Raw genomic sequence first — 26,025 nt, 5'->3', positions numbered from 1 at the left:
CCGCAGGATGAACTGCCCTCAGACAAGAGCTCTGAAGAGTCTGGAGCCCAGCCAAATGGGGAAACAAGGTTGTTATTGGCATGATTTTAATCATGATAGACAATTAGCAAAGCTTAATTATGTTGAGAAAGAAAATCAGAGCAAGTGGCAGTAATGAATTTTCCCAGAGAATCTCTTGTGCTTCAAAATAAAGCTGGCTGACCTATAAATACAATGAAATTAGGAGAGGTGCTTGCCTGCACGGCTTAGCGCTGTGCCGCTCACTGATTGTTCTGTGAGTGTGGGTTTTGCTACGAGGCCCTGCTTAAGCATCTTTCTCTTATGCAGCAATAATCCCAGTATTGCATTTGAGCCATTTAGATCAGTCAGTGTCAATAAGTGGCAAGAGGAAGCTTTTTTTATTCTGTAGCTGAACTTGCCGGCATTAGGAGTTAATAGGATTACAGAGGCAGGGATTTTTAAAATACTGCTGTTAGCTAAAATAAATGTTATTTAGAACTTAATAAGTGGGTTAGTTTTTAAGGTTGTGGAAATCTTGAATATTTCCAGAGGAATTTCTGGCTAAGATAAAAGTGCTAAATTGAGTGCTGTCAGCCTTAAAAGATTTCCGAGAGGGTTTCTTGTGTTTGTGTTAGCAGCCTGTGGGTCTGGTACTCGGTGGGGAGAGAAAGCACCTGGCTTAAATCAGGAGCACTATTTAAATCATTAAACCTTTTAATAGTCCCGTAATAATGGAGCTTTTGGAACGAGGAAGCTGCTGGTGAAAGAAAAGAAAGCCCTGTGAGCAGGTTTATGGTGCACATCTTCCAATGGAAGCTCTCCTTTGTGGTGGTGTGAGTGGTTCTTGCTGTGACATGGACACCGAATTGGATCTCACTGGCCCGAGGCAGCCAGGTGAGTCCCGCTGCCTCTGAGCGGTGCCATGAGCATGAAGTGACCTCAAGCAAGTCCAGCCAGCTCAGCTGGACTGATACGATGGCAGATGACCGAGGACAGAGCTCATCTCTGCTCCTTGCCCTGAGCTATGACCGCTGGAGGCTCCTGGCCCAGCAATATCTTTGAGTCTGGGTGGCCGGAGTGCATCTCACGTACGGACCCGTCTGTTCCGTGGGTGGCGGTGCCGCACTGAAGCTGGAAGCCCTAAAAACCCTCTCTGATGGTACAAACAAGATTTGCTGTTTTGCAAGACCGTGCATACGTGCAGAACGACGATTTTGGTGAGATTAATTGAAGGAGCGGAGTTCAGTGGGGTGCGTTCACAGCATCTATGCCCCAAGCTCCCTCTTCCCTCATTTGCGAGCACACTTCTCCAGCCTGCGAGCTGAGCTGAGCTGAGCTGCCTGTCACTGCCAGGCTGATTTGCACTGCTCTGCGTGCTCCTCGGCAGCTTGCAGCACAGCTGGGTGCATGGGAGAGGGGCGTGCGGGGCCCGACGGGCACCCAGCATGAAGGCACCTGGTCCGGGATCGCACACCGCTGGTCCTACGAAGTCTCTGCGTGTCGGCGTCCCCACGGAGATCTCTGAGTGCTCAGCTTGGCCGGAACCAGAGGAGAAGCAGGACAAGTATGTTCGTGTTTTTCTGGCAGTCGTGAGGATGTGCTGGGTTGTTTCTCCTCTTCGGGTTGGCTTTTCTGTTAAGCCCAGGTACGGATCTCCGTGACAAGGCCCCTGCGATAAGGTCAGCACAAATTTACCTTGAACTTAGATTTTCAGACCCAAGAAATTTCACCTCCAGGGCTTTAGCGCGGAACTCTGCTCAGTTTGGCTATTTTAGTCTCACTTCCAGGCTATTAAAGGAGATGTGACTGAAGATGTGCTCGTGCTGTCCTTCCTTGCAGGGATCCTAATTTTGACTGTCAAGACTGGCAACTCTATCCAAACAGGAGAGAAAACCTGAGAGAGCATCTCTTTCCGAACCGTTTCCAAAACCCAATTAACTCACTGGGTAATCTGTTACTGTTTAGTTAGACACTCCAGAGCCTAAGCAAGGATGCAGAGCGGGGTTCTGTTTTTTGTGGAGAGGCTGCAGTGTGAGTAGTGACAAACAAGCTATTGCCTGTGGAAAAATCTTTTAAAACTGAAAGAAAAATGTTTTAGCATTTCAAATAGCTAATGCTCTGAGATCAAGTGAACTTCTTTGCTTTAGGAAGCGAAATGAATCTGCTTGACGGGATATTTTATTAATCGGTTTTAAGTTTTAGCAGTTTAGTTTTACATTTCCATTAATATTGTAGTATCATAGGAATTCGAGATAATATTACGGGGATTATTACATGCAAGTCGGTAATAGCAGAGGAAATGTAAAAGTTCATTACCGTCATTGAATTTTAGAGCGAAGTTAAGTCAACCTAGTTATGTGTGATTTGTGCGTGGAGCTGCAGAAGCTGAAGGAGCTCAGAGCCTTTCATGTGCGTTTTGTTGTGCTCCTGAGCCAGCAGGATTTCGGTCCTGCTCCGTGTTACACCACTCGAAATCCCGTGGAGCTACCTGAGGTTGAAAAGGGGCTGGAAGCCAACTTGTCCTATGCAGCGCATTTTGAGTGTTTTCCATCTGGAATTAAGAACACAGAGAAAATGAACAAAGTCCCATTTTTATTATTTGCTTAGGGCAAAGTCATGCAATTAGTGGAAGGAGAGGTTGATATGCAAAAAGGAGCAGCTTGCGTCGCTGTCTTTTTTTGCTGTTCAAGGGTTGAATTCCTGGAACCAAAATTAATCCTGAAATTATGAAAGCAAGAAAGGGGAAAATGCATCTCTGGCTCTGGACATCCTCCGTAGCTGGACTGTTACAGCTTCACCGCTGTCTGCAGCTATGTCGCTATTTCACCAGCTGAACAATTACACATCAGGGTACACTAAAAGCACACAAATATCTGGAATAGCACCTAATAAAGTCATCATTTGCTCTGGTTGCTGAATTTAGCCCCTCTGAATTAAATTCCTGTAGGGGAACCAATTCTCTTTCTTTCTATGAAGTTGCCTTCCCGATACAAAGCCGTATTATATAATTGCAGAGAAAACATTTACTCACCGGGAAGTCTGCGCCCTGGTCCTGCCATTGTGCAGTTGGTGAAGTGCATTTTCCTTCTATAGATGCGATGATAGGAGCAATTGAAGGCGAGGTGTTCCCATATCCTGTCTTTTAATGGCCAGGCTGATGGATCCGTGGTGAGTGTCTGCCTCCAGCTGACTTTGCAGAGTGGGAAGATCTTGTGAGCAGCACAGAGAGCGGCTTGGGAAGCTGAGATGAAGGGGAAAAATGTATTTTTGTTTGTTTGTTTGTTTTGTAATAAGTATCCTAAAATATTTGCGACCTTTTCTTTGTAGATTCTAGCACCTCTGTGCTTTGGACTGCACACTTAAGAGCCAGTCGCTGATTTTGAATGCCCAAGCCGACCTTTTTATCGGCTCCTCATCTATAAAAGGGGATAACACGTTCTCTCCTATGGAGGTTCATAAACACTTGTGGGAAGCTGCACTCCATAACGCTGAGTGCCTGGAGCAGTCTGTAAATAAAGGGGCAGTCTCTCTTCGTAGCCAGCTGTGAATGGTGTGCAGTAAGAGTGATGTGGGGTTGTGTCGTGGCCGGACAGATGAAGTGCTCTTGCCAACTGCTTGCTGCACGAACAGCCCTCGTGGCCACTCCTGGTGTAACCATCCCATGACCACGAACCGAGGAGCTGTATCCAGCACAGAATGGGGTGGAATTAAAGTTGCATGAGGCTACGTTGGGTTTCCATGCGAGGTTTTGCTTTTTTCCCTTGTCCTAGCTGTGGTGCGGGAGACCCAAGAGCAAGGGCTGTTTGCCAACCTGGATTTCTTCAAGGCTTGAAGTCGCCCGGATCCCTGTGGTGGAACCAAACTGTGTGATCCCGTGTGCGGCAGGTCGGCACGGGTGGCCCTGCTGCTGGTGGAGGAAGGACTGAGGTTGGTGAGGCAACCCAAATCGGCTTCTCACTGAGTTGCACAGCCCAGGCAGGGGTGATGGTCAGAAGTGTTTCTGCAAGTTCATGGTGGTAGATTTTGTGCTACGCATTACGCTGGTCTGCGTGGAGAGGCCTTGGTTTTAGCAAGCCTTTCTTCTGGGGGCAGAAACCAGGCTTCTGCTTGTGTCTGTAGTAGTCACAGAAGGGAATGCAGAAGCATCGTTGCATTTCAAGGCAGATCAGTGGTGGGTGGAAGCTGTTCTATTCCATTTTTGTCAGTGGTTAGTGACTTTAACTCAGAGAGAAGAAACTCCCTGTGAGATACTGTGCCTGTAAGTGCCAGGCCCCGTCAGGTTGTGGTTAGCACCTCAGGGTTCCCATTTTTAGGAAAGAAAAGAACCCTAGCAAGCGTACGAACAGTAGCAAACTCATATTATCCTACTGTGCTTTAAAGTTTATCAGGGACTGTGGCAAAGAGGTCCAAAGGTTAATTATGCATTGCACAAAAAAAGGAATTTCCTTTCAAGTTTTTTTTTTTTTTTTCTGAATTCCACAGAAGTTATTAAATAAATGGCTATATGCCTGCATTGTACCACTCATTTCCTGCCCTCTCATTTCCTCTCTGAACTAAGCAGGCTCAGTAATACAAGCTCAGCATTTTGCGAGTGCTCTTTGTGCCACCGACCCCACGAACCAAGCGCGTGCTGGCCCGGCACCGTGGGGCAGAGATGCCACCGAGCGCCGCCGCCTCTTCAGAGCCTGGACATGGGGCTGCCAAACCGGGCGCCTTATTTGTAGCATATCCCCAGACCGAATTATCAGCAAAGCACTTTGAGGTAACGGCTTCGGCGTAGTTGATGGTTGTTCATTTTGAAAGATGTCATTTTAAGAGTTTCTGGAAGTTTCAGAGCTGCCCCCCGGGAGATCTGTGCCATGCCAAAATGTCATTTCAGATTCCAAACTACATAACTCCCTCCTACTTTCACTTTATAAATGTTTCACAGCACCTGCATTTTTTATCATTGCACTTTTATGTGACCTATGAGTTCCTTGTAGCTAACCTCTGAGGGAAGTAATATATTTTTTTTAAATTGGCTTTTTCCTCCGTCAAGAGATAAAACCGCCGCCCAATTATATCTTCCCCGTGCATAGATATTTGTATTAATATTTCAGCAAATGGAGTGTTTATAGTGTCACTCAGAGCTCTGGGTTATATTAAAAGAAGCGTGTCCTGGAAAGTGAACGCTGTGTTTCTTCCCTAGAAGTTGTTAGAATCAGGCCTTACTTCTTCAGTAGCAGATCAATCTGCTGATATTTTCTGCGAGTCATCAAACTCCATCCGCAGACCGTAATTATGTGTGAAATCCTGCCTGATCACTTTGCTGGCAACGCTACTGCTCAGGGCATAAAGCAGCATAAAAGAAACCCGAGCCAATATTTGCATTGCTGTCCCGTGCACAATGAGCACCACTGAACCAGCAATGGGGTTTCCTTCCAATGAGCTGTCATCGAGGGGAAGGGCAGTGAACCCTTTAAACGTTCCCACAAAGGCTTGTAGCATGGGGAGAGGTAAGTGTCAAGTGCAGACATGCAGCTCTAAAAAGGGAAATGTTTGTTAATAATAATACAAAATTAGATGAATAGCAAGGGCAGTAACCTAGATCGAGCAGTTCCGTGCTATTCCCAGCTCTCCCAGGGGCTGGGAGCTGGTGGCGAGGATGGGCCCTGACGGGGAGCGGGAGCCTTACCCTGCCCTCCTGCAGGCCACGTGGAGGAGGGCTCAGCCCCAGGGATACAGATTTATTCTGTTGCTTTTGATCTCTTCTGTTTCAAGCTCTTCCGCTTTGTAAGAATTAATATTCATGGAGCTAAAGGGGAGGGAACGAGAGCGAATACGTGGGCTTGAATGAGGGAGGGCATGAACTGAAACCTGGGTTTCTCTTATCTCAGTCTCTTTCATGGATTTTGATCAGAAATTTCATCCTAGATCTACGAAATCTATGCTATGAAGCTATCCCATTCTATTGCTATGAATCAAAAAAAAAAAACAAAAAAAAAACTTTAGGCAAACTGATTTCTCCCCTGCCTCTCACAAATGCAGCATTTTTAATGAACTGACCTGTGCTGGTGAGCGTGCAGACTGGGCGGGAGGGCAAACCTGACAGGGCATTTTCCATTAATGTGCCAGTCACACAACAAGCGTAAGGTTGTAAATTCCCAGATTTCTGTGGGGTGTCTGTACTGCACAGCTGGAAAGTTAAACCTGCCCCTTCCATTTGTTTGGGTTTTGCTTCTTTTTTTTTTTTTTTTTTTATCTCCACAAAAAAAAACAAAACAAAACAAAACAAAAAAACTTTCCTGGGATTTATTGGTTCTCAGAGTCCTGTATTGGATTTTCCCTTTCTAGGGAGTTGTGCATGTGATGCTAATAATAAGATCTGATGGTGATATCTTTTCTTACAGCTACAAAGTCATGAACTCTGGGGTAGTATTTCCACCTCACAGCAAGCTTCAGTGCAGCAATGGAAATGCCTCTGGCAGCCTTGGGCTGCTGTATTAAGAGGAACACTGTGTGCCCCCCGTGGTGCTGATTTAAGCTCTACAGTTAAAATTATTTTTAAGGACTTGAGACACAGAAAACCTCTGAGAATAACTGGTTGCTTCTGTGCTCTCCCCACAGGGCTGACACCGAGTATCAGATGTCCCGGCCAACTTTTTCAGGCAGTATTGGTTAAAATTGTTCAGTGGTGTCCCAAAGAGCAGTAATTGTTTAGTTAAAATCAAAGATAAGTCCTGGAAGATATTCCTCCATAATTTAACTGTCAGGAGGAAGAGACTCTGGTCTCAGAGGTAAATAGGGCCTGTGGAAGAATGTTATTTTAATGTTGAATATGTTATTTTTATGTTGCTAAAGGAAACTACAATCCCGTAATGTCATCCCTGCTTCCATTTCCTTTTGTTGGCGGCTGACGAAGATGGGTGACCCTTCCCACCACACCCTGCACCCCCATTTCCCCACCTCCCCTCTGCTCTGATGAGATTGTTTCCACAACCAGGCACGTCAATTGATTTCCAGCAGCAGCAAAGTTCACGGGCAGTTGGCACAGATTGCCTTGTCCAGGCCTGTAAGGATCCTTGGGGACGAGGGACACCTCCCAGCCATGCCCCCCAAGGACATGAGGGGACACTGCCCAGGTAGCAGGGGTAGCAAAAAAAAAAAACTTTTGTGGTTAAAACGAGATTTTAACAAAGCAGAGAAATCAAGAAATACGTTTTACAATAGCTAAAAGTGGGCTCCCAACTGTAGGGAAGCAGACACCAAAAGGTGTAGCATTTCCAGGGGCTTGCAAAGCTTGGAGCAAGAGCCCTGGCTGGAAAATGATGAAGTTGTGTTGATGATATCCCTCCGTCAAGAACAGATCTGGAATTCCAAAAGATAACAGGGCTTGTTCTAAGGTTATCGAGCAGCTTTGCTTACTTTATGGTTAAAATATGTCATTTTAAACAGTGAGCACATTTTGTATGTTCAAGACACGAGCACTGAGGGAAGTGACGAGTTACTGTTTCTGTTGAAAGATTAATTTAATTTGCATTGAAATTAAAAGCATTAAGTTAATATATGTGCTTAAAATGCACTGTCACCAGGAAGTGGCTCAGAGGCTGTGCTTTACTATGTTTATTATAAAGTATTTATAGTCTAATTAAGAAATAATTAAAAATACACAGCTCAAGAAAACTGGAGGGAGATGGGTGACAGGAACAGACAAAGCTTCCTGCTGGGTTTGCAGTGAACTTGTGACTACAAGGGGAAGTTTGAGGAACTTAGGGTAATTGCTATATTCACTACTGTTACTATATACACTACTCTTACTCTTTCCTACAAACCCATTTTTGGCTGAAGTTGGTCCAACCTGCTACGGCCTTTTTTTTATTTTCTAACAGGAGAAGCTCCTGCTGGGCCTGTGGGGCCTGATGCAGCAAAGACAACTCCTGTACTTGTTTGTGGTGCGTGGCCTGAGGGTTATGTGCTTGAAAAAGAACAGTAACATCAAATTCCTCAATGCGAGCGTTTAGGAAGCACGTGCATGGATGAAGAAAGTTAGGCCAGAACCTCTGCCTTTGGGTTTGTAGCCAGTATTTGAGAGTGCAGGCTATGTGAGGACTGTCTTTCCAGATACTTACAGGGGTACAGAATATCTAAAGTGATTATTAATATGTATGAAAATACGTAAAAAACCCAGTGCTATGGATAACAGTCCTTGTTTTCCACTTGATCTTTTACTAGAGACATATTAATTCCTGTTACTGAAATGTAAACATACTTAGCGAGCTCAATTCGGAAGGCTTTACAGCTGTTAACCTTGTGAGTTTTGAAGGTCTTTCAAGTACATTCAGATTGCATTCTGTATGAACCACAGATTCCCACATCCTAAAAAGAAACCTGAAAAAAAATCGCTGATCACGTGCTCTGTAAGGATTCAGGCGGAAAAGCTGGGAAAAGATGAGGATGACCCTTTAAACTGCAGGAAGTATTGCCCATTCAATTTTAAAAAAGGGGAAAAATTTAGCAGGCTTCACTAGCATAAGTCATTTAAAAGCTAGTACAGAACTATCTCACCAAAAAGACTTATTTTTAGTTATACTTACGGGATAAAGTAATATAAACAAGGAAACAGTTTGATCAGGTTGGGCAGATTCTTACCCAGCTGATTCTGTTGTGAGATGATCCAACAGGAACTCGTTTTCCTGCAGTGTAAGTTATGTTTATTGTACATTATCCCCATGCTGTATCATGTACCTCATATATTTTGCTTTATGGGACAAATCAGCTAACAGTTTAAGGCTGAGTGGTAGCTGACTATATATATTCCTAGCTAGTTAAACTGCTGGTTGTCAATGGGCATCTTTCATGTGAAAGGCAATTTCAAGGGGATGAGATTCTATCTAACAGAAGTACTTCAAGTACATTTTTATACTTGCTCACACACAGTATTTATTTCATAGCTATCTATGCAGAAGATGGATGTGAAAGATACAATTACTGAAAATCCCTCAACTTGCTTGTGTCATGTAATTTTTTTCGGCTCAAAGAAAGGTTTCAAATGGTTGTCCTGTAAACAAAAATGCTAAAAATGATCTTGTGGTTATTTGTAAAAGCAGTTTTGTCTATTCTTCAATTTCATGTTGCTGGAAAGGATTTCATAGTGTATGTGCAAGTGTTTCTTTATATTTGATAACCCACAAGCAGTGTGACGATTACCAATTTTTGTGGGATCAATTTCAGCAAAGAGATAATAATAGATTTTGGTTACTAATGGCTTGTAAATTTAAAATAATTCAACAAAAGTCAAAAATACAAATCCAATATCTTTATGGCTTTTCAGTACATGTTTAATTGGATGCTGAGAAACCAACAAATGTATTTACAGAATAAAAAGGTCTCATAAAGAGAAAATTGGCCGAAAGAACTTAATCTTTTAATCCATGTCTATGGTGACTTAGAAAATGTGAGGCTGTGATGTTTCAAGAGTGGTTTTGTTTACTCTGTTATATTGATATGAAATTATATTGATCGTATTAACTTCTGTGTTTAAAATGTTCTCCCTCCTGGCTGTTGATATACGTAATGTCTTTCCTTTTTTAATTTTCTGTTCTTCACATTAAGAGATGAAAATAGGGCAATGTCTATTCCAGTTCAACTGTCTAGAGACACTTCTGTGTGGATTTTGCGTGCCTTCCAGAATAATAATAGTAACCAGCTTGCCACCAGATCTGTAAGGGCAAGATACTATCTAATTATTAACTGCACGCTCCTTCGGAGTTTCTCAGTGTGCTTTCCCAACACTGACTCACCAAAGCTTATAGTGTGCAAACACTCCCATACCTGACAGAATAACAGAGATACAAGTCAGTAAGAAAGGAGCTTGGTTTTTAGGTACTTAAGGCATGCTAATTTTGGTAACTTTAACCACTTTTCTAAGTTAAACCTTACTGTATTTTCCTGGGGTCCTTTGCAGTGAGGAATACAGCCTAGATCTTCCATGGGGACTTTATTTATAATTTCCTACCCTCCCTTCGTGCAATGGAAGAAAAATGCACTGCTGCAGGAGCGTAACTAGAAAGTTATGGCCTGCAAGCTGGTTGTCAGAAGGAGGGCTGTTTCTAAGCTGCCCAAGTATGAAAAAAAAAAAAAGGGTATGAATTGAAAACGTGACATTCTCCTCTGTTTCCTCAGAAAAAGGTTTTATAGTGACATAAGTAATACATATTTCTGTACTATCGGAAGGTGTTAGACGTGCTGGTTCCTAATCAGTATTTTGCTGCATGCACATCCAATACTGCAGATGTTTTCCCTGTGAACTTATTCTATAACCCTGTGCTACTCTGCATTCTGTAATTGTACTGATCCGTAGTGTATTGTGTTTTTTTCCCAGCTGACCTTTGCTTTTCACTGACATTTGCAAAATGTGACTAAATGAAACTAGACTAAATAATGTTAACAGCAAAATCTTTTTGCCTCTCTTCTATTACAAAAAAAAAAAAAAAAAAAAAAATCTATTTTCTGAAACTGCAGAATGGGAGGAAAAACGCAAAAGTTCAGATATTTGCTATTACTACACTACATCCAAACGCAATTAAAAGCATTGACCACTTGCTTATTTTTATGTGCTGATTTACACAAATCTATTCTAAGTAATGAAGGGCCCAGCTGGTACAAATCGTTACCAAATGCCTTTCATAGCCACCTTTAGCTGGAGAACATTTGTTCTATTTTAACTGAGAACAAATTGTTTCAAATCCTGCCGGAGCCTCTCCAAAGTATCGAACACGAGTTTATCAACTGTTTGGAAAGGAGAAATTAATTTACACGCTTCTCTGCTGCCAGATGTGGGCTCTGACAGGTTGTGGTACAACAGATCCCAGTTTCTCAGTGCAGTCCCCCCAGCTTTTGGGTGGAGGGGACATTTCCTTGCTGGGTAAAGCAACCTTGGCAGCAAAAGCTGCTCAACAACCTATTTATTAGTATCTGTACTCCTCCCCTGCTGTTATATTAATATAATGAATTGTTCACAGGTGCTTCAAATGAGGTTTAGATGATCACTGGGAGCTTTGTTACTCAAACAAGCCAAATTGAATGGAGCAGATGCAGTAGCAACAGTCCCCTAGCAAAAGTACGAAGTGTGACTTAATGAAGGTCATTTTGCACATTTTGGCCTTGATGACCCTAAGAACAATAAGACTGTCATTATTTCACTGTTTCTAGACAGAAAGGTGATTGCTTCCTGCCCACTTGCCTTGTGTTTTTTTTAGATGTCTTTATTACATCATTGGGAGCCCTTAATTGCATTTAATCCCACTCCCTTTTAGCTGAAATGAGATAGTTCCCAAAAGATTGTTGTTAAACTGTGATCTAAGTCATGTTTGAGCTTTAATGTTCTTTTGTGTGGGGATGTTTAAAACACAGCGAGCACTCAAACATTAGCCTAGGTGAATGTGTAGTCAAATGGCCATTCTCCTCTGGAAATGCAGGCCATGTAAAAGCGAGGAGTTAGAGGTCGTGCCAGACGTCTGGCCCGGGTGCTCCCTAAGGCTGATATTTGCACCGTCCAAAACTTGCGTTTTTCTTCTCTTCCCTTGCTTTGTAACAAACACAGAGAAACTAGCAAACTGCCATTATCCCAGAAAGGCCTGTGTATGCAATTAGCTTTGTGAATGCTGATTAACTGGCCTACAAGGTCTCTTCAAAGGCTCTGCGCAATGCGAAAGAGCTGCAGTCTCTGGAAGATGAGCTCTGTGTCATAGCTGAGTGCTTCTGAAGCGAAGGCATCGGACCAGCAGTTGGCAGAGGCCTGCGTCCTCCCTCCTGGCTGTGCCACAGATCTCACTGTGATTTGGGGGAAAGCTCGGTTATTCTCTGAGCCTCCTTTCCTTGTTATGGAAACGGGAATAAAGATGTTTTCTTACCAGCCTTTTCCTGTGTTTATGCATTTTTGAGATAAGGCTCCTCTCTCGCTTTATGCCTTCCACTGTGCATCATAAAGGGATTCCAGTCTCAGCCAAAGGCTCTAGGGTCTATAATAATTGCAATAATGTGAAGGCTACTGTACCCGAGGAGCCACTTAACTCCCTTCTCCCCCGGATAGAAAAGAGAAGAGGCTCTTTTCCTTCCCTTTTTTTTTTTTTTCAGATGTTTGAAGGGAATGCACCGGGGTCATAATGGGCATCGCTTGACTATCTACATGCCAAACTCTCTAATGCGTACGTTTGATAGGTCAGTGACAGATATCACCGAGGAGAGAGGACAGCATTTTAACCTTGAGTACACATTGCAGGAGAAAATTACACAGAAGAGCCGTGCACAACTCCTGTGCAATGAGCCGGAGAAAAGGATCTTCATTGGACTTTCATCGAGAGAGGGCTTTGGAAGGCGCTGCCAAATGCTGTCGTTGTGTGAGAGGGGGGGTACAGCGTCTGCACACCGGCTGCAAGTGGGCAGTGATGGAAGCGCCACCAGGACACCATTCCTGCCTGGAAATGTTATCCCTGAGAGTTGAAATAACGCTGTACAGTATGGGCACAATGTTCTTTGCTCTTCCCAGCAGAGCCATAATTTTGTTCTTTCTCCAGCCGTTACTTCCTCGCCTCCTTCTTTGCTCCAGCAAATAGTGCATTCATGGAGTTCCAGATTAGTCATATCCTAACCCTTGGGTGGGTTTTAGTGTGAAAGACATGTATTTGGATGATTTTCTGCTTATGTGTCACTAGACTTTTATAAACAAAGTTTACACCGGACTCCTGGGGTAGGTGTTCCTTTCATGCTTATTGGACTTTATGGCAGAGTCCATAAAGTGGAGCACAGAGGTTATTGTTGAACTTCAACCATGAAAACTGCTATTATTTGGTGTGTCTGTGACATCTGTTGTATCCTGTTGTGCAGGTGATGAGAGGTAGATTTTGTTTCATTTTGAAATCTGTTGGTGAGTTTGAATAGTGTCTGAAATGGTTGATGGTTCATCAAAGCACATACAAAACACTTGCTTCCCGAGCTCAATGCAAAATCGTCTTCTAAAGGTGTAGCAAATTAGTGTTCTGTAGAGAGAGGAATTCAGTTTCCAGGCTATCTTAGAGGCCAAGCATTAAGTAGCTGTGTCAGCTGTGTGGGTAACCTTCCCCTTGCATTAGAAAAAGGAAGATGTTAATAGGATAGACCAAGTGGGGAAGGCAGATTTATGGCTACCTTGATACAAATGTTAGCAAATTCTTATTTTGTTTACTGGCACTGTTTAATTTCAGTGGATTTTCTCAAGAGTTTAACTTCCTCTGATCCTAGTCATCCTGGTGTCCTGGTGGGCAATGACACAGCACACAGATATAGGCAGTGTCACGCAGGGCTGGAGCACACCTAACTGCAGATCTGAAGGTAGCAGAAGGGCATCAGGCCGGGGAAGCTGTACACTTCCATTTTCTCATCCATTATGCACCCTTGCATATGTGTTCCTGCTCATGCTGTGAATTTTACGGTGCTCTTTCTTCCTCATCAACAGGCCAGATGGATCTAGTCTTGCTTACCACCCACTCCTGAGCTGTAGTATTTATTGACATTTGTCAGTCCCAAACACTTACATTGCAGCAGACAGTAGCTGTTCAGTTGAATGCTATAGATCTTTGGTAATCCATTATCTATTTAATCAAATTTGGAAAGATTTTATTCCTTGCTAAAGACCATGTCTATGATGCCTTTGACGTCCAGAGTTAGCGTGCTTACAGGTTCAAAAGCCTTGTTTGTTAAACAACATGGATTTTTCCTTGCTCTGAGATCTGACATACATCTTGCTGCTTTTGTTGAAATCCGTTTTTATGCTGAGGAAATAAACTCCACTTTAAAGGAAGACATACTTTGGCAGATGTTAATGAGAAATGAAGGAATCAGAAGGGACTGGGTTATTCAGCTTAACAATAACTTGGGTTTCTTTTCAGTCTGTTTATTACTGATTCAACGTAACTTCTCTGGATACTGACGCTGCTGTTTCTGTGACTTTTCCTAGAGGTAGGCAGATTCAAAGCTTTGATGCACAATGTATGTGGAAGTAAGCCTTCCTGAAGTTGCAATAGTGCCTGCTTAGCATCTAGAACTGGAATTTGATCCTCAGATTGGGTTGACATGGTGGGGGCACCGTATTTGCTGATTTGCTGAGTGTTACTCTGATCTGGAGATGTACCACCTCAGTAGAAAATCTGAATTGCTATGGAAATGCCAGATAAACCACGAATGTGGAAAACTGCCATCTCTTCTCTCTGTGTATGTTGCACAGTCTCAAACTGAGCCTTAAGCATATGACAGCCATCAGTCTTTTAAAAATCCAGGGTGTTAATGATCTTCGAAAATGTCATGTTTCTGTAGCAGTGGGTGAAGCCTTCAAAACTGGGTTGTGTAGGTTCTGTCTTGGTTCTGTCATAACTTCCTATTGACTGTAAATAAGAAAACGAAGAAGAAAAAGTGACGTAGACATTTAGGAACCTAAACTGTGCCACCGAACAGTTTTCTTGTATCAATAAATAACGTGCATTTGAGGTGTTTTGTTAAACCTCTGTGGCTTTTCTCAAGCTAATGTAATAATCTCTTTCAAGTGAATGATTGTATTTTCAGGTAAACTGCAAAACCCCTTTAGAAATGAAGCCCTGATCTAGTTGACATCTATAAATTTATAACAAAATAAAAGTACTTCAAATATCCTTCATTCAAATTGTGATTTCAAGAGTTATATTATTGGATTGAGTTGCTAAGCTGGTACTTGCAATTTACATTTCTACCTGGAAAGCTTGAAGAGGAAAAGAATATAAATACCAAACGCCAGAAAGAAGTGATTTGTCAAGTGTTGAAATATACTACAGAAACATCAGCTTAGGCAAATGTGTTTGGATGAACCACAGCATGCTGTCCACAGCTGAGCTGCCCCCAGACCTCTTGCAAACCTTCACTGTGCAGAGTGGCTGGGGACTGGGAGCTCCAGTGTCCAGCCTCACTGCTGGACCATGAGAAAAATGACATCCCAGGGGCTAGTACATAACTCCTTGGTGTGTTGTAGGGTACCAGGAGCCCAGAGATCTTATATTTGAACTTGAGGCTGACTGCAGGGCCACGTGCATGGAGTCCTGGGTTTCTAAGCGAAGCAGCCACACTTCTTTTAGGTGCTCGGTCCTTGGCACAACCTGCTCCACAACCTGCAGCACCCATGGGGTTTGAGGGTGATCCCATAGAGCAGCTCCACTGCTGCTCGTCACGAAAGAGCCGTGGCAAAGCAGTGAGTAATCAGCTGCTGAAGGAGTGTATCTGGGCTTGGAAGTGCTGACGCTAATTCTGAAGAGGCAAAAGGAAATGTCTTTGATTTGAATCGTAATGAGACACTATCAGGAAAGGTTGGTAATATAGACAGAAAAGGCAAAGAAATGTAGAAATGTACCAGATACCATTTAAATAATAGATTGTTAAATTTGTAATTTTTAAAAGGAGAATGATTAAGAATTGATTTCATAGTTTAAAAAATAGCTTGACATAGTAGTGGGCTCAACTAACTTGGAAATGGGGTAAGCAGGTTTCAAAGAAAATTGTTAGGAATCTTTTCCTGGAGCCTACCAGAAATAACACATTAACTCTAAATGCCTTGTTCAGCTATCACACATAATACCATGCTGAGGACATTTTTCAGGATGAGTCTGAGGTTAAGAAACACACCTATTGAATAACTAGTGCCACTTACTTCAGCACTCGAGTTTTCCTCAGAGGTCTTCCATCCAATTACTGACCAGATCCAGTGATATTTAACTTATCAGATCTGACAAGAGCTGAACCCAAGGTAGAATGACTGCTTAAACATTTATTTGTGTCAATGACACGTTTAAAACTCTCTGCTCTGTCTAAATATTTAAAGGAAAATATAAAGAGGAAAATGTAATGTGACATAAGAGGAAATGAAAAACCACCTTACTTGTTGAGGACATTCACTACACACAATTGCTGTCTTGTGAATAGCTGTTATTTTGGCAGAAATTGAGGGGAACGCAATCCTAAGTATCATGTTTGTCTGTCTCTTTTTAACAAAAAAAAATGCTTTTTACAATGGCAAGCAGATCTTTTGCTGTCAAAATCACAGAATGTGACAACAGCCAAGATCTTTATGAACCTCAAAGACTGAAGTCTTTGTAAAGCTTACGTCTAAAAATAATAATAATAAAAAAGATGAAGATAAATGCATGCTTAGGAAAAAGAAGTTTCAGTATTGTCCCAGTTCAGAGAATTTAAGTGTGTTGACTGGTTGTTAGAATAGAGTACACCTTAAGAACAGGCTGCAATAAGCTTTCTTGCTGGGGAAGCGCAGAGTGCAAGCTGTGTAGCTGTGTGGACGGAGTGAGGAGTGAAGGGAATCTTCCACAGCTTGGAAAACAGGAACTGCTGAATGTTAGGACCAAGATGTTACGAGAACTAACTAATGGGCTGCATAGTTTTGACGTGAAAATTGGGCAAAGTAATGCTTAGTTAGTATTCAACACTGTGTTGGTCTTTAGAAAGCCTTTTAATAATTACCTGATGTATGCAGTCAGATGTTCATGTAAGCAAATGTGTTCAGCTGGGAATACAGAGGCCTGATTTGGTTGTTTTTAACCTGTGTGAGGCATTTTAACACACTTTCATCACAGGGCCCTTAGGGACATCCAGATCAAGCTGTGGTGGGGATCTCAGCAGCATGTTGAGGATCATTTCCACGCTCCTTTCCTGTAGGAATGGACGTCAGGAAGGGGGACGCTGCAGACGGGAACTGGCAGGCACCCAAGGCTCTCTCTGATGCAGAATGCAATCGCCACTAAGTGATGTGCACGGGCTCCTTGCGCCTCTACAGAAAATGGAAATCTTTACAAGATTTGGATCACAACTGCTAAAAGTTTACTTGGGGGAAAGATCTAAGGAATTAGTTAAATTGTTCACTTCATGCTTTCCATTTTGTACATGGATTTCAATTTGTATAAAGCAAAAATGAAGTTTAAGTATTGCAACAAAATGTACAGAACGACACAAAGGGGAAAAATTCCTAGTGGAGAGATTCACGCTAAATCTTCAACTCTCCTTTTACTCACTAATTCAGAGTGAAGCCAAATTTCAAAATTCTTTTTAAAGCAGATCTGTATTTTTCACATGCAGATGGATATTCCATAGGAGGTATAGATTTTCTGTAGTAGATATCCTTTACTGTCAGTTTACGTCTTAAATTATCGTTAGCACTTTCCAAAGTAATACAGAACACGTGGGCTCTCAGTTTATAAAGGATGCTGGAAATTCTCATCATCCCTGAACTTTTGCTAGAGAGGAGATTGAATTCGGAGGTTTCTGTGTGTGGATCATCAGTGATGTCTGGAGGGGATGACAGAACAATGGAAACTCAGAATGCGTGCGTATATCGTGTTCTTAGCAACGCGCTCTCTGTTGGAATCTGACACAATGTTTGCAAAAGCAAACCTATTCTAAATTAGTTTGCAGTTAATTGGCTGTGAAGGGAAATGCACCTTGCCAAAGAGGGTTTGAAATATGAAGCAGTTTGGATCTGTGAAGAAAGTTGATCTCTGTACTTGAAGAATCACGAGCTCTTTCATGGGCATCTGGGAAATAATATGGTCATAATCTGCAGTGCCTTTGAGAATTCCATTATTTGGCAAAAGGGGCATCCACTTGCTACCATTTGCTTGAAGACTGATTTTAGAGGGGCAGTCTTAGCCTGTATGTTGAGGCTGTTCCTTTGCTGTTGGGAGAAGAGGTTTCATTATGGCGATTTCAGTAATGTTTTGTATATGTCGTGGAGAAAGACAAGAACCAGAAGACCATATAATGTAAAGATCTTTTTTCCATTTTTCCTCCTGGGACTCGAGATGAAATGAAGGGTCCCACCCACAGCAATGGTTGAAGTCCATGTAGTGTTGAATGTTCTTGCATGTCTTTTTGGTCTTTCCAAACATAAACAGAGAAAGTCTCACTGTAGACCTGCGAAATAGGTGTGGTAGAGGTGGACACAGAAAAAGCATAGGTCGACTTATCCAGGGTCACACAACTAGTCAGTGAAAGAGCTGGGATTTGAACCACATTCCTGAATCCTTTTTGTGCATCTAACTACGTGAACATGCAAGGCTTTTTGAGGTTTATGAAAGGAGGAGTTCCTTCAGTGACCGACCTGTAACACAGGAGGAACATGCACTGCTCCATTTTCAGAAACCAGTAGTGAGAGGCTGGATCTTTCAAGATGTAAATTTCATTTTCATTATGTTCCCATGCTGGCTTTTAACAGATGCCTGTGACTTTTCAGGATAATACATCTGTTTCATTAGATTGCACTGTATAGTAAAGAATTACCATAACCTCTGAAATGCCACTGCCAGCAGATTGAGGGCTTCTAATTTTCTGTGAAGCACTGCCTTTTTTCTCCATAGACCTTTCAGAAGGACAAGAGCAACATACTCTCTTCAGCCACCCATTAGCCAAGCAGGTATCTTTAAGAAAATAGCTCTAACGGGAGTTCTTTAGTGGAATCAGAGAGCAGAAATGGAGAATTATGTTTCTTTCCATTTGAGAAAATAGAAGATGAATGCCAAATCACAACTAATTCCTCTGCTACATGGCTAAGGAACTATCTGTGTGGCTACAGTGGTAAGAGGGGCTACGATACCTACTGATAATCCAGCAGGTATTATCTCCAGTCGGTGCCTAATTGCCTTAGAGGAACTTATTACACTGGAGCCAGTATTGTGTCAGGAACGATTCACACAGAGCATCTCCAGAGTGATCAAGATGATCCTGCTGTGGGCTACAGGATGTACCAGCAAATTCCAAGAGTGGCTTTGTGAGTAAGCTGACATTTTGAAAATTCAATTGGCACAGGATGGTCTGCGCATTGTTCTGCATCTTAGGGAAATGCAGAAATAATGACTGATTCTCTTGTCAGATATTTCAGTACCCAGTGCAAGAATTGCACTTTGTGAAGTGTGAAATGTAACAGATACCTTTCATTCCTAGATTCTTTGAAAACATAACCTAAAGATCCTTGTCTAACATATCTCAAAATTTCTCTGCAATATTATTTGTTAGCCCTTGGTAATCACCACAACTCAAGATACATGAATTAGTTTAGGAAAATAGCACCTGTTTTCCATCTCAGAGAACGTCCAATTCTCATTAATACTAATGGTTGTTACACACATGCACTGACAATAACCTTACAGGTTTTATGGCCTAGTGATTTACCAATTATGCAGGCTGATACTAGTTTTACGGTGTGGATGCTATCTTAACCTTTCACATGATAAACACACAGGCTTGCAGCTGGACAAAACACAGTGGATTAAATAAAAGAAAACTTTATTCTTGCCCAGCAGAATGCTAAGAGTTTGCACCAGCAGAGCAAATTTTAGGAAGGGAACCTCTGGAGACCCATCTTTCAGCAAATGTTCTTTATTTGTCTGCTCTGGGAGGAAACAAGCTCCATCCTTGGCTCCATAACTCCATCAGAGTTACCTGATGCTGATTAACTTACACAGGAGATGAAAGCAGGAAGGTATTTGAGTACCATTCTCCTAGGGAGTCAGATAACATGGTTAGGAAGTTCTCTTGTGAATTCCGTCCACGAGGTAAGTGTTCTTTCTTGGTGCAAGATGGTTTACAGGCAACCGCAGATCTCACTGGGAATTGGGTAATAAAACAAATTACTTAAAAGCCAGGTGTGTAGGTATTGATAGTGGGTATTTTAGGGCTATTTTGAGCTAGTTCTTTCAATAGTGTACACAGTGCTCTTGGTTGTAGTATTAAACTCATCTTTACCTCAGCTAACGTACCAGAACATTATATAGCTTATGATCACTGCTCTAGTTGCTCAATTCTAATCAAGAACTATGAAGGTGATACTACTTCCCCTTCAGTTATTTTGGTAGGTGCTAAGGGACCGAGTGCCAAAGAGGAAAACTACACAACACGTTGGAAAATAGCGTAGAGAACCACTTTTTTAGGTTCCTACCTTTAACTTTTGCAGATGGTCAGTAGTTACAGGAAATAACATCTTTGGTCTAAAGTTGGGGGTTTATCACTTCATCTGTGATGGTATAGTACATTATCAGAGAGGAGAATACAGGAATGCTGAGTTTAAATAAGCTTCACAGGTGAGGACAAAAGAAGACTATGCAGACCTACCAAATTTCTTGCTCCTTTGCCTCTTGGTCTTGTATTTTGGTAGAGAGGAAGAACTCTGACCATAGAGATGTTCTCATGTGAGAATCTATATGGCAAAATTATGGCCCAAAAATATTTTATGTGAAAGCAAAGCAGGTTGCTTATGGCAACTCCTGCATAATGAAGGAACACAATGAAGAACTGCAGTTCATATTACTCTTCAGGTCTGTTCTATTTTCATAGGTGGTGTTTTTTGTTGTTGTGTGTTGTTTTTTTTTTTAAGTAGGAAATTGCATAGTATAATTACAAGTTCATTTGCATTCATATTACAAGCTGTGAGCTAGTACATACTTTTAGATTTAAAAAATACTGTTAGCAAGTGTGACTTGCATCCATAAATTTCAGAAATGGGAATGGAGTTTACACTTAGTGAAAGTTCCTTCTCTTGTTAGCCAACAACCAGCACCCTTCCTGTAAAAAGTGGGACTTTGGGGAGGTCAGCAACGGGGTAAATGCAACTTCATTTTACAGTGTAATGGGCAAGGGCATAGAGCAGTTCAATATGCCTTTTGAGAACCGAGGATCACAAACATTTTATTGGACTTAATACTTATAGTCAAGCATAGCCAAATGTCATCTAGAGGATACTGTTTTTTCCTAATGGAAAGGTGTCTTCTATTGCATTTTTGTTTCTTCAGGCTTGTCATCTTGAGATGATAAAATCCTTTCCAATGGGAAATATTACTGCAATTAAGTTTACTACTAGGAGTTACAATTTTTTATCCATATTAGAATAAATGGGTTCAATTGATAATCCCGCCTTCCATTTCTGTAATAAATGGAATTGAAGAAAACAGTTCTATAGCAGGTCTTCATTCCACCAACTGCTTCTATAAATGTGGTATGACTTTTGAAATGCGTTTTTGTTACGTCGTAAAGGTTATTAGATGACTATATCTTTTATGCTTAGTACCTAATGTGCTATGCAAAGAATAATTGAGGAAGGTGAATCGGAAAATATCTGAGAGCGTTATCAGATCTCCACATGCACTTCCAATCGATCTGTTTGCCCAGCCGCTGTTGGATGGGTGCTCTCTGCCCTCCTGCCTGTCGGGTGGAGGGAAAATAACCCATCAACATCTTTCTGCCTCATGAGCATCTTGGCGATCGCTCCTTGACTGCTGTCTCAAGGAGCACAGGGCAGCAGCTGGGTTTTGGTGTGCCCAGTGCTGCATCTCGCTCCTGATTTCTGACCAGCCAGTGCCCCATGCTGGGGCCCTCTTCCCAGTCAGCTGGAGGAGGCACCATCACGCAGGTGAATTGCATCTATCTGACGGCCACGAAATGCTTTTACTTCAGTAATTTCCCTCAGCGAGAGCCCAGCTGCTTTTATGCCTTGATTGGAGGTAACACTAGTGAAATTGCAATAACCTCACGAATGTACTTCTCTTCTGTATGTAAATCCTTTCAGGAAGTGCATGACAGCCTCCGTTTTCTATGGGTCTCCGTTTGTAAAGAAGCTGTTATCACAGAATAAGTTTAATGGGTCGTGAATTTTGTGTTGAAAGGAGAGTCTCTCCATGACTTCTGATCCGCCTGCAATAGACCTACTGGCTCGGCAGCAAGTGCATTAGGCTAAATATGCTTCCTCCATTGACTCTGAAGGTAACAGCCCTAAATGCCTCATTAAATTTTCACGGGTGACTGAGAGAAGCCATGAGAAAAACACCACGATAGCAGCGGGGGCGACGGCGGCTGCGCCCTCCCCCCCCAGTGCCTCAGGAGCCCCACGGGGGCCGTGGGCCACCACCCCGCCTCGGGGGGCGATGGGGGGCAGCGTGGGGCAGCCCAGCCTTGGGGCTGTGGAATTAGGGAGACCCGAGGAAGGGTTGGGAGACCCGAGGAAGGGCTGGGAGACCGCGTTGGTGGCTTTGTGGCCGGGTTTCACGCGTGGGCAGGGAGCAGACTGACAGAGACCGACTGACAGACCGGGGCGGGCGGCGTGTAGGGGGCGAGCTCCCCGCTCCTGCCGTCCCCCTTCTCCCTGCCCACCAACAGCGCCGAGACCCCCAGCCTTAGGAAAGGAGGGGAAAGAGGAGAAGGAGGAGGAGGAGACCGACCCTCATCAGCAGCTTGCCTCCACCACACGCCTCCCCTTCTCCCCTCCCTCTGGCCTCAGCGCCGCGCTGGCGGGGGCCGGCGAGGGCAGGCGACGCGGGAAGGCGGCTCTCAGCATGGACGAGCCATGTGTATCCTAAGGAATAACAGCAGCTGCTGCGCCCACGATGGGGAGCAGAGGAACGCCAGGAGGAGAGGGCTCGCTGGGGCAGGTGAGGGCGCCGCGTCCCTTCTCCCCTCAGCGCTCGGGGGGCGAGCGGGGTGCCCGCTGCCGGGGAGCCCCTCGCCGGCTGCCGAGGTGCATGGGGATGGGAGAGGGGGTCTCCGGAGGAAGTTTTTATTATTATTGTTATTAATTTTTGACCGTTCTCGCCGCGCCGAGGAGGGGAAGGGGCTGGAATCTCCCTCAAGTCGCGGCAACTTGCCGGCTTGCTTCCCCCCCCTCCTCCTCCCCTTTCAGCCGAGTCTCGGGGGCAGAAGCAGCCTCTCGCAGCTGAGCCCGGACTCTCCATCCCCTGGAGGGTGAAATACGGAGAAAAAAAAAAAAAAAGGAGATAAAATTTTAAAAAATAAGATATTCCTGGGGCTGCTCCGCGGGTTGCTGCGGGCTGGGCGCGCTGCCTCAGCCTTGAGCCGCTGCCGCCCCCCAGCTGGGGAGCGCCGCCCGCGGCTCCGGTGCCGCTGTGCCCCGCTCGTCCCGGGGGTCTCCCCCTCGTTCCCCGGCTCCCACAGGCTGTCAGGACCGGTGGGCAGCCCGGACAGGGCTATGCTGGGTTATGCCGGGCTGTGCTGGGCTGTGCCGGGCAGCTCCGCGCTGCCTCCTTCCCTGTGAGGGAGCAGCCGGGGCGGGAGACGCCGCGCTGAGGAGCGGCGGGGAAATGGCGCCGGGAGCCGCGGGGCCGGGCTCGCCCTGACGAGCCGGGGGGCGCCTCGCTGAGGGGAGAGACCCTGCCCGGGGGGCCCGGCTGGTGGCGGAGTGCTCAAAAATGCTGCTGGGGAGCCAGCGAGGAGCGAGCCGGGGGTGTTTGCCCCCGAGAAGGGGGGCTGGGAGCCGCCTCTGCCCGGCCCCGGGGGCTCCCGGTGGTCCCCTGAGGTGCCCGGGGCTGGGGGCTGCGGGCAGCGCTCGCCTGAGCAGCACCCTAAAAAGCTCGGCCCTAAATCGTAGCCTCACGAAGCCTGCAGGCGAACAGGCAGCCTCTGGCTCCATCGCCAACTTCGGCTTTCTTGAGCTCGCAAAGTTAATTTTTTTAGGTCTTTCCTCGAAGTAGTTTTAAAAGCGAAGTCCTTGGGACGCTTTGCCATTTGTCTAAATTCGGAACGCATGTCTGAAGCGTTTAATCATGTTTATTGTCTTCAGCCACTCAAACGGAATAAAAATTACTTATCGTTGATGAAGCTTGTCTTGCAAGCTGTTTCACAGTATGTTTCCGTTGCAAGACACAGCGCTGTGGTAAACTAGTGACAATCGTATTGTTTATTGTTCGCTCCTGCTCCGTCCCCACCCCCTGTGGTGCCGGTATCGGGCTGTTCCTTACCACTCGCCTCAAAAATCAAAACGGGAGCGGAAGTTTTCACCAGCTGGTTTGATATTTCCATTGGTGTCGGAGATTTGCATCTTTCATTTTTGCTCTGAAGGTAATTTTCATCAGTCATACCGAAGTCAGCTAATAAATATGAAAAGGAATGAAGGCACTAAGCTAAAATGCACTTTCCAACTCCTGAAGTGGAGTTGTAGGTGGAATTAGTGCTGGATTCACAGTCATTGTTTATTGCTGAGCCCCTTTCATAACACCATCCCAAAGCACACAATTCCTGGCCCCCTTGTCATCGCCACTTTGTTTCATTACACACTTAAAACGCACTATTCACGTTGGTCTAGAAGTTCAGATTTATTGTTCGGAGTGCTTTGATACAGCTGCTGATCTTGGACTATACTTCATTGACGGTTTTGCTGCACTTTAACAGTATCTCAGCACAGTGATGGAGGACACCATCATGTTTTCTTGTAGGATTACCTTCGGGACTTCAGTGACTGCACACATCAGTGGTTTCATCTTAGGAGGATTGAAATTGATTTTCTTTTTTTTTTTTTTTTTTCCTCTTTCTTTTTTTTTTTAGTTCAGCTAGTGAAAGACCCTGTCTGTGTATGTCCTTTGACCCGTGGCCTCACATGATGAAGTGACACCAGCAGTGGAGGATGTTGACTTGAAGTAGCTGCTGCTAGGGCTTCAGAAGTAGAGGTACCAGAACAAACACACTGTTCTGGCGGTCAGCCTGCTTTGTCCTGTGGGCAGGGCACTGTTTCCAACCATATGTTGGAAGACCCCTATATAAACATACCAAAGTAATTTTAAACCATGAGCCTTGTGGTTCTTTGTCAGTCCTACTGAAAGACCCTCTCTTGATGCAGAATGCAGGAAGGCTGACCACCCCCTCTCATCCTCAGTTCTGACAGGCCTGTTTGCTTTTAAACACTCAGAATTTCAAATTTTGCAAGATGTTTGTATTGAATTTAAGAATAGCCAAGCTACTTGGTTAAATAGTGGTTAGGCGGGAGAACCTCTACTTTTACAGTTGTGTTTACATTTCAAAGTGATAGCAAATACCAGTAAAGAGGACCAAGATTTTCTAGACTTTATAGTTCAAATAAACTTTCCCTGTCAATATTTAGTCAAGGTCTTGATGGTTAAAGTTAACTGTGCAAGTCAATGTTTGGTCAAGGTAATGACTTGATTTTTACAAACACTACCCAGGCATTCTTGCAAAATTAATCAGTTTCTGGATCACAGTACATTTCATCAGCCAATTATTAGGAATAAAAATAGGCAATTACTTGCTCTCAGATGTCCTGTGCTAGTTGGTGTTATTTCAGCGCTGCTTGCCACCAGCCCTTCTGTGGCCTCATTCGTATACTGTTAGTTCTACCTTTAGAGCATGTATCTGCACACTGGATTTTTTTGAGATAAAGTAGGTCCTATACTATTCTGTTTTTATAGGTGGAAAATGAGGCATGGGTAGGCCAGCTGCTAGCTCTTAAAAGGAGTTGTGAAGACGTGCAGCACAGCAGCAGCAACCTTTACATATTTAGATCCAAGTGAGTGTTTCAGGAGCCTGTGCTGGGCACCCAGTTCCTCATATAGCATGCGGGATGAGGCAGGCATTTCTGGTAATGCAATCATTGGATAAAATATGAAAACAGTTCTGGTGTCTGGGACAAAAGTGATGTAATTGAATAAGTTGACATTGGTACTTACAGTGCGTGACTCAAGTGTGTTGTGACATGGGAAGGAGCTGGAGGACTCTACTGCGATTCTTCCTTTCTTGGGAAGAAACTGAGATCTTCATTATTGCAAGTTGTCACTTAAGTCTCTTCAACTGACACTAATATCACAGTCTGGACTTCAGTTGTGCCAGATTTTTTTCTTTTTTTCTTCCTTTCTTTTTTTTTTTCTTTTTTTCTTTTTATTAATTGAACCACTTGCAAATGCATTCCATGCAATTACATGGATATTAGAGTAGATATTCATTAGGATTTTACTAATCTAAACCTCAAGTGCTGTTCTGCAAATTTGCCAGCCTTTGTAAGGGAGTGCTTGACTTCATCAGTAGCAGTGTTTTATTATGAGTATTTTGATACAGTAGAATGAAAAGCATATATTCTAAACCAAGTAATTAATCAGATTTAAATATTTTCATTTTCATACTTTGGCTTGACACATAGAGAAGCTTCAATCCGTACTTTGCACATAATAGTAGATTTTGCCCAGTCTAGCTCCAACG

At 43.6% G+C, this 26,025-nt stretch overlaps 1 protein-coding gene across 6 annotated transcripts in view; it reads left to right on the top strand.

Moving 5' to 3' along the window:
* The first annotated feature begins 22,159 nt into the window (after positions 1–22,159).
* DAB1 (DAB adaptor protein 1) overlaps positions 22,160–26,025 on the top strand; it is a 144,494-nt gene continuing 140,628 nt past the window's right edge. For 3 of the 6 annotated variants that reach the window (XM_082766428.1, XM_082766426.1, XM_082766427.1), the window contains exon 1: positions 22,164–22,457. The gene's annotated coding sequence lies outside the window, so the exon portion shown is untranslated. Of the gene's footprint in view, positions 22,458–26,025 lie in introns of all 6 variants that reach the window. The other 3 variants (XM_082766429.1, XM_082766424.1, XM_082766425.1) reach the window with 2 other exon arrangements.

This window comes from Aythya marila (assembly GCF_965140915.1).
Source record: "Aythya marila genome assembly, chromosome: 8".
NCBI lineage: Eukaryota > Metazoa > Chordata > Aves > Anseriformes > Anatidae > Aythya > Aythya marila.
Note: the sequence above shows the minus strand (reverse complement) of the source record. Positions and strands in the feature narration are given on the sequence as shown.